The sequence below is a fragment of the Labeo rohita genome, unplaced genomic scaffold, assembly GCF_022985175.1.
Source record: "Labeo rohita strain BAU-BD-2019 unplaced genomic scaffold, IGBB_LRoh.1.0 scaffold_914, whole genome shotgun sequence".
Lineage (NCBI taxonomy): Eukaryota > Metazoa > Chordata > Actinopteri > Cypriniformes > Cyprinidae > Labeo > Labeo rohita.
The window spans coordinates 23302-32541 of NW_026129870.1; the positions used below are offsets into that span (position 1 = coordinate 23302).

General features: G+C 43.3%; 1 pseudogene; it reads left to right on the forward strand.

Moving 5' to 3' along the window:
- LOC127162369 (NACHT, LRR and PYD domains-containing protein 12-like) overlaps positions 1-8054 on the forward strand; it is a 29314-nt pseudogene extending 21260 nt beyond the window's left edge.
- The last annotated feature ends 1186 nt before the right edge of the window (positions 8055-9240 follow it).

Genomic DNA, 9240 nt, shown 5'->3' on the forward strand with positions numbered 1-9240 from the left:
TGCATGACTAACCTCTCAAAGCACTTCATCATGATTGGGGTCAGTGCTATGGGACGATAGTCATTCAGACAGGACACTGATGACTTCTTTGGAACTGGAATTATAGAGGTGGATTTGAGACACGTGGGGATGACTGCCTGGCTCAGTGAGGTGTTAAAGATGTCTGTTAGGACATCCTTCAGCTGTGCAGCACAGAGTCTCTTAGTACACGACCAGGTATGTTGTCAGGGCCCGTAGCCTTTCGTGGGTTCATCCTGGATAGGGTCTTCCTTACGTCGGCTGGAGAAAGACAGAGTACCTGGTCGTTTGGAGATGTGTGGAGTTTCTGTGCAGGAGTGTTGTTCTGTATTCTCAAAACGTGAGTAGAAGTGGTTGAGTGCATCTGGCAGGGATGTGTCATCATCACTGGCCTGTGGCAGGGGCTTGTAGTCAGTGATGATCTGAATGGCTTGCCACAGGGACCGAGTGTCTTTACTGTCGCTGAAGTTATTGTTGATTTTCAGAACATATTGATGTTTTGCCTTCTTGATGCCATGAGACAGATTGGCTCTTGCTGTTTTGAGAGCTGCCTTATCTCCTGATCTGAATGCCTCATCTCAGATTTTTAGCAGCCCATGAACCTCTGCTGTCATCCATGGCTTCTGGTTGGCACGTGTGGTGATGGTTTTGGTGACTGTCACATCATCTATGCACTTTTTGATGTAAGCAGTCACTGTTTCTGTGTATTCTTGCAGGTCTGTGTGATTGTTGTAGGTAGCTGCCTCTTTAAACATGTTCCAGTCTGTGTTCTGGAAGCAGTCCGGTAGTGCAGAGGTAGCATTGTCTGGCCATACCGTGATCTGATTTTGAACCGGTTTGGTAAGTTTCAGAAGTGGTCTGTATGCTGGGATTAGCATAACAGAGATGTGGTCGGAGTACCCCAGGTGGGGGCGGGGTTCAGCACTGTAAGCGTTTTTATTTGTTGTATAAACAAAGTCCAGTATGTTGTTTCCCCTTGTTGCAAAGTTCACATGTTGGTAGAACTTTGGCAAAACAGACTTTAAGTTCACGTGATTAAAGTCACCGGCAATGATGAAAAAGCCGTCGGGGTTATTTGTTTGTTGTTCCCTGATGGCGCTGTACAGCTCGCGAAGTGTGTCCTTAGCGTTTGCACACGGCGGGATGTAAACCGCGACAATAACAATGGCCGTGAACTCCCGTGGCAGATAGAACGGCCGACACTTCACAAACATAAACTCCACCAGCGATGAACAGTGTTTTGTCACTACCACAGCATTGTTACACCATCCCTTGGCGGAGTCCAGGGTTTTGTTGTTTAGCCATGTTTCAGTGAAAACAAACAGAACAATCCGACTGACCGACTGAGCTGCATTTCGTCCACTTTATTTTCCAGCAAGCGAACATTTGAGAGCATGAGTGTTGGAAGAGCCGGTCTTGTGGGGTTTGCCCGTAGCCTAGCTCGTATGCCTCCGCGTTTACCGCACTTCCCTCCTCTCTTGCACCGCCGGCGCCGCCGCTTTGTGTGAGTAGCGTCAGAAGGCGAGGCCACAGTCTCGAGGTCCGGCTTCAGCAGTATACAAAGGCCTCGAAGCTTCTCAATGACCGCCGGCGAGAGTTGGTGTTTGTGTGCGTTGCCGATTTCCAAAAGGCTTTGGCGATCGTAAATCTGTTTTGGAGTGCTTTCCCTATGTTTTAGCGGTACATTTACACTGTTTGGAGACAAACGAACGACATTAAAAGACATAAAAGCACCGTTGTTGGGACCCGAGTAGCCACTGTGTCTGACTGCAGCGCCATCAGAAAACATCAAACATCTGCCCTTTTATTTGACTGGCCATCCTAATCACCAGTTGACTTGACATGTACTGTTAGACAGCTGTTTAAATGTTTTTGTCATCCAGACAAATAGCTAATAGGTGTGTAATGGAGTGCAGCAGAGCAGCATGAAGAATATCAAATATTAACCTCTTAGCATTCCTATAAAATGTAACTACACATTGAGTGGTACAGTAGAATGCTAACATCAAATCAGGGCTCTACACTTACTCTCCTTTTTAGTAGCACTTGTACTATTCAGGAGAAACTATCTTTGTAATGGCATTTTTTTTCTGACTTCATTAAAAGTGTTGTTTTATGTCAAATTCAAAATGTTATAAGCTTTACCAAATTTTTAATTAATTTCTAATTACAGTAAGTTACCAATCAAATGAAATCTTTTATTTATCTTTTATTAACAAAATTAATTTGCACTACATAGGTGGCAAAGAAGAACATAAAAGTAGCATGTCGGTGTGTTTACAGACATTTAATGAGGCTCAGAGGTGACATGAGTGCATACTGAATGTTTTAAATATAACATTTTCACTGATGGCAGTGAACATCTGCCACGCATCTGGGAATTAAAAATACCCAGTGAGAGTCAAAATGAGGTTAAGCATACAGTTTTTACACCAATGTTACATTTAATTAAAATTCTGAAATGTAAGAAAAAAGTATACAACTGTTACGGGATGAACGAGACGAGAGGCAAGCGGATCCAATTGCGAACTTTTATTTAATGGACGAGGCAAAGACATGGTCAGACAGGCAGGGTCAAAATCACAGCAAACAGGTATGTTGGGGCGATGCACAATAGAAGTCCGTGAGTCAGGCGTGGGTCGATCCGTGGCGAACATAATCCATAAAGGGGCTGAGCGAAGGGAATAATCCGTAAACACGAGCGAGGGTTCAAAAGGCAGGCGGCTAGACAGACGAGAACGAGAAGACCAGGCGATAGAACTAAACACTAGGAACTTGGAACCGGGAACTAGGAAACACAACAATAACAACAACAATACTCCGTGAGTGCACTGAGGGGGAGCGGGGTTTTTAAGGATGCCTGATTGGTCACGGGGACTGACGCAATAAGAGCGGTGGAGGATGGGAGATGCAGTCCGAGATTGATAGTGACAGTCAGAGTGTGTAAGTGATGCGAGAGTGACATCTGGTGGTTGGTGGACAACGAGACACAGACCAGATTCGTGACATAGCCCCCCCCCAAGGAGCGGCTTCCAGACGCTCGAGGGAAACAACAGTCCAGGGAGCGGTGGGGTGGGAGCGAGACAGGGCGAGGGCTGGAGGACCAGGTCCATGAGGGAAGCCCAGAGATTGAGGCAGGACCGACAGAGCAGGTACCCTCCAGGGTGGGGCCGGAGGCGGAGCAAGAGCCCTCCAGAGCGGAGGTGGAGCAGGAGCCTTCCAGGGCGGAGCCGGAGGCAGAGCAGGAGACCCCGGGACCTTCCAGGACAGCACCGGAGGCAGAGCAGGAGGCGCCGAGGCCCTCCAGGGCGGAACAGGAGGCGCCAGGGCCCACCAGGGCTGAGCAGGAACCCGCATAATAGACTGGGACCTGGGGAGAACAGTGACAGAGGAGGCAGACAGAATGAGGGAAGAAGCAGAGAGTTTGTAGGGGGGCGCCACCTTCAAGGGAGGATCCACAGCCACGGCTGACACCTCAGGAGGCATTGGCGCGGCTTCTCCAACTGACGGGACCTCTGGAGCAGACTTGGGACCAGACGGGGCGTGACTTGAGTCTGGGCCGTCAGGCGGGGCGTGACTTGAGTCTGGGCCGTCAGGCGGGGCGTGACTTGAGTCTGGGCCGTCAGGCGGGGCGTGACTTGAGTCTGAAACCGCTTCGGGAAGACCGGCCATGATGGGTGCCGACTCAGGAGCAGAAAACATGACGTGACCAGGCTGTGGCTTGACTGAGATGGCCTGAGCAGGCTGTGGCTTGACTGAGATGGCCTGAGCAGGCTGTGGCTTGACTGAGATGGCCTGAGCAGGCTGTGGCTTGACTGAGATGGCCTGAGCAGGCTGTGGCTTGACTGACGGGGCTTTAGCAGGCTCTGACGTGGCGGCCATCTTGTGCGGTGGCTCTGGCGTGGCGGCCATCTTGTGCGGTGGCTCTGGCGTGGCAGCCATCTTGTGCGGTGGCTCTGTAACTTCACTTGAGACAGGAAACACAGTTTTAACCCGACTTGACACAGGAACAACAGTTCTAACTTCACTTGCCTTAGGAAGAGCAGCTCTGACTTGACTTAACACAGGAAACACAGCTCCAGCTTGATTTGACACAGGAACAGCAGCTGTAGCTTGACTTGACTTGGAAACTTGACTTGAATCAGGAAACGCAGCTGCAACTTCATATGGCTCAGGTATAGCAGCTGTGACGTGACGAAGCTCCGTTCTCGCCGCCATTTTGCGAATGAGCTCCAAGTTCGCCATCATTTCGAGAAGCCGATCCAACGCGGCCACCCCTGCTTGAGCGTGCTCCAGCAGAGCCGCCGTGTCGTGAGCAGGCCAGGCGGCCGGCGTGTTCGTGGCGTCGCGCTCCGGCGCGGCCGCCATTTTGCGAGCCGGCTCCACAGTAGCCGCCATTATATGACCGCGCTCCGACGCGCCCGCCACTCCGCGAGCGGGTTGCGCGACCGGCATCACTGGGGTATCGCGTTCCTCATTAGCGACCCCCACCGTGAAAGACGAGCCCACAGTCAAATAAGTACAGTCCATACCTGGATGATGTCCGTGAAAAAAGTTGCTGGATCCTTGTATGACGGAGTATTCTGTTACGGGATGAACGAGACGAGAGGCAAGCGGATCCAATTGCGAACTTTTATTTAATGGACGAGGCAAAGACATGGTCAGACAGGCAGGGTCAAAATCACAGCAAACAGGTATGTTGGGGCGATGCACAATAGAAGTCCGTGAGTCAGGCGTGGGTCGATCCGTGGCGAACATAATCCATAAAGGGGCTGAGCGAAGGGAATAATCCGTAAACACGAGCGAGGGTTCAAAAGGCAGGCGGCTAGACAGACGAGAACGAGAAGACCAGGCGATAGAACTAAACACTAGGAACTTGGAACCGGGAACTAGGAAACACAACAATAACAACAACAATACTCCGTGAGTGCACTGAGGGGGAGCGGGGTTTTTAAGGATGCCTGATTGGTCACGGGGACTGACGCAATAAGAGCGGTGGAGGATGGGAGATGCAGTCCGAGATTGATAGTGACAGTCAGAGTGTGTAAGTGATGCGAGAGTGACATCTGGTGGTTGGTGGACAACGAGACACAGACCAGATTCGTGACAACAACTAGGCACAACTAGTGATATTGTTTGATTTATTGATCTATGTTTTGAATTGCATTTGTGAGGAATAATTTTACTTATACTTAATCTTGTACAGAGATTTGTATTTGATTCAGGCCTACTTCCATTTCCAACTCTATGAACTCCCCTGTCGAGTCCTGATGAGGTTCATGATGTGGGGCATGCATTTTCTGTGTTAGGAATTTGGGAATAATGACTGAAGTGCAGCAACAAAAGCCTTCTTCACATAGGCAGCTTTATCAGTGTCAAACACAATGATGTCTTGATTAGCAATGCTTTATTCTTGTAGACACTTCATCTTCTCACAAAAATATTTTTCTTTGTCTTTGGACCCTTTTGGACATTTTCTTTGTTAATTTAAATAAATACAAACTTGATGCTATTGGATCCACCCTTCCTTCTCTACACTGCTGTAACAGATGTTGTATGAAGAATTGAATTACTGAAACATACATTTAAAATCTAAAGGAAGACAATTTACTTGTTTTCATTATAGTTGTTTGTTTTGATCTTTAAACAGGTTATGTGGATGCAATCTCACTACTCAGTCTTGTGGGAGTTTATCATCAGTTTTACAATCCTCAAACTCTGTCCTGAGAGAGCTGGACCTGAGTAACAATGACCTGAAGCTTTCTGGAGTGAAGCTTCTTACTAATGGACTGAAAACTCCAAACTGTCAGCTGGAGATACTGAGGTAAATAGTTTACAATTAAATAAATTAACAAAATATGAAGTGTTTAAACTGTAAAGCCTATGTTAATTTACATGCAAGCAGCTCATCCAATGTTTTCAGTGTCTCTCTGGATTTAAAAAAGGCAACATGCATCAAACATCTGTTTTATTTCAATCAAACATCATTTTATTTGATTGGCCATCCTAATCTCCTAATCACTATATTATGATGATGATGATGATTTTTATTATTATTATTATTATTATTATCATCATCAATCTCATCACTCAAGAGAGAACAAAGCAAGAAAAGAGATTTCCATAAATGCAATGCCATGAGCACATTCAGGGTTTATGTTACACATGTATACAAACAAGCAGCTCCTGAATACAAAAAAAAAAAAACTTGATGTACATTGCAGATACACTCTTATACTTGTGGTGCTCTGGTAATGACGTCATAGGCTGTATTTACCCAATAGACATGTTGTGTTTATACACAATGAATGATTCTGATGCACATTAAACCTTTTGTACAACCGTGATCTGTAGGTTGAGACAATATGTGCTCTGAGCAGCGATGATTTAAAACCAGGGCTTTTGTTTAGTTGTACCCACATTTTACCCAGTTGATTATTGTGAATTGTATCATAAGTAAAGAACAATGATTGGTACATAAAATATTGGGTAAATTGTCCAGGTTTGGTGTTGTCAGGATGACGCTCTGTTTCTTTTCTGAGACTCTTATTTTGATGTTCTTTTCATCCTATTGTATCTGAGTTCAAGTTTCCTGTGTTTATTTTCTGTCTTTTATCTTGTTGGTTCCTAAGTATTTTTTCATTTGTTTTAATAATTACTGATTAGTTAGTCTCCTATGTCTAGTCTAGCTCTTCATTATCTTGTATATTTATACCCCTTGGTTTCTTCAGGTTATGGTGCATGTTTGTTAGCTGTTTTGTTGTGATTTTATATTTTTCTTTGTCTTTGGACCCTTTTGGACATTTTCTTTAAGTTAAATGAATACAAACTTGCTGCACTTGGATCCACTCTTTTATACCTGCATTGCTGTAACAGATGTTTTATAAAGAATCGAATGACTGAAACATACATTTAAAATCTAAAAGAAGGCCATTTACTTGTTTTCAGTATAGTTGTTTGTTTTGATCTTTAAACAGGTTATGTGTATGTAATCTCACTGCTCAGTCTTGTGGGAGTTTATCATCAGTTTTACAATCCTTAAACTCTGTCCTGAGAGAGTTGGATCTGAGTTACAATGACCTGAATCATTCTGGAGTGAAGCTTCTTACTGATGGACTGAAAAGTCCAGACTGTCAGCTGGAGATTCTGAGGTACATGGTTTTCAATCAAATAAATTAACAAAATATGAAGTGTTTAAACTGTAAAGCCTATGTTAATTTACATTCAAGCAGCTCATGATCCAGTGTTTTCAGTGTCTCTCTGGTTTTGAAAAAGGTAACATGCATCAAACATCTGTTTTATTTCAATCAAACATTATTTTATTTGATAGGCCATCTGAATCTCCTAATCACTAGATGATGATCATGATGGTGATTATTATTATTATCTCATCACTCAAGAGAGAACAAAGCAAGAAAAGAGATTTCCATGAATGCAAATCCAAGAGCACATTCAGGGTTTATGTTATACATGTATACAAACAAGCAGCTCCTGAATACAAAAAATAACCTGTTGATGTACATTGCAGATACACTCTTATACTCATGGTGCTCCAGTAATGACGTCATAGGCTGTCTTCACCCAATAGACTTGTTGTGCTTACACACATGATTCAGACACCAGTAGCACTAATGATGTTCCTCAAAGTGTCAATCCCAGATGTATTGTCTTGATTCACTACACAGGGAACCATGATTACAGTTGAAAGCTTCCTTTAGTAACTTCAAATTAAACACTTAAATCATGGAAAAAACACCCTTTATAAAGAACTGAATTGCTGAAACATACATTTAAAATTTAAAGGAAGGCCATTTACTTGTTTTCAATATAGTTGTTTGTTTTGTTCTTTACACAGGCTATGTGGATGTAATCTCGCTACTCAGTCCTGTGAAAGTCTGTCTTCAGCTTTACAATCCTCCAACTCAAACATTATGAGAGAACTGGACCTGAGTAACAATGACCTGCAGGATTCTGGAGTGAAGCTTCTTTCAGATGGACTGAAGAGTCCAAACTGTCAGCTGGAAATACTGAGGTAAATGGTTTCAGTAAAATAAATAAGCAAAGTATGTTTATCAAATTGTAAAGCTTGCAGTGTAATTTGATATAATTATACAGTGCTGCACTATGTTTATGTTCATGCAAAAAGCTCATGATCCATTGTTTGCAATGTCTTTCTGTATTTGAAAATACAACATGTATCAAGCATCTGCACTTTTATTTGAATGGCCATCCTAATTACCAGTTGACTTGAAATGTACTGTTAGACAGCTGTTTAAATGTTTTTGTCATCCAAACAAATAGCTAATATGTGTGTAATGGAGTGCAGCAGAGCAGCATGAGGAATATCTAATATTAACCTCTTAGCATTGCTATAAAATGTAACTGCACATTGGGCTGTACAATGGAACACTAACATGTTAACATCAAATGAGGGCTGTACACTTACTTTTCTTTTAGTAGCACTTGTACTATTCAGGAGAACTTCAGATCAGTATTGCGTATTAACAAAATTAATTTTCACTACAGAGGTGGCAAAGAAGAACATAAAAGTGGCATATGGGTGTGTTTACAGACATTTAATGTGGCTCAGAGGTGACAAATATTATTTCTATAAATATTAAATGATGGTACTTTAAAAATTAAATTAAAACTGCCTGCAGGTGGAGTCAAATCACTGATTTTATCATTTAATCATTCATTTAGTTGATTCCTTTAAAAAGCTGGTTCATTCAGGAAAGGATGAATGTCTTAATGAATGGGTAACTGAATCATTGACTTGCAAGATTTGTTTAAAATGCATGTTCAGTTATAAACAAAACAACTGTGTTTGCTTGGAGATGCGTGGCAGCTTAGCTGTGATTTTGTTTGAAATTATCACTTAATATTAACTTCTTGTTTATTGAACTTTGTATTAAATCAATGTCAGATTTGCAAACTCCCTTAGTAGTTCATAAAAGTTGTCACTCATCTTGGGTCATCATGATCTCACAAGGTTAGATTATAATTAATGAAGCTCCCTACACTGCACAATGAATCTCTTATGTACACCACGTCTACATTTAGTTCCCCTTCAGTCGTTTCACTACGACGTTACATATGGGAACTCGCTTGAGAGTCCAATCATCTCCAAGCCTTATTCAAAAGGCCAATGAACATTCATGAACATTGGCGAGTGGTATTTGCATGCCGAGCCACTCCCCCATATACGGGTATATAAGAAGG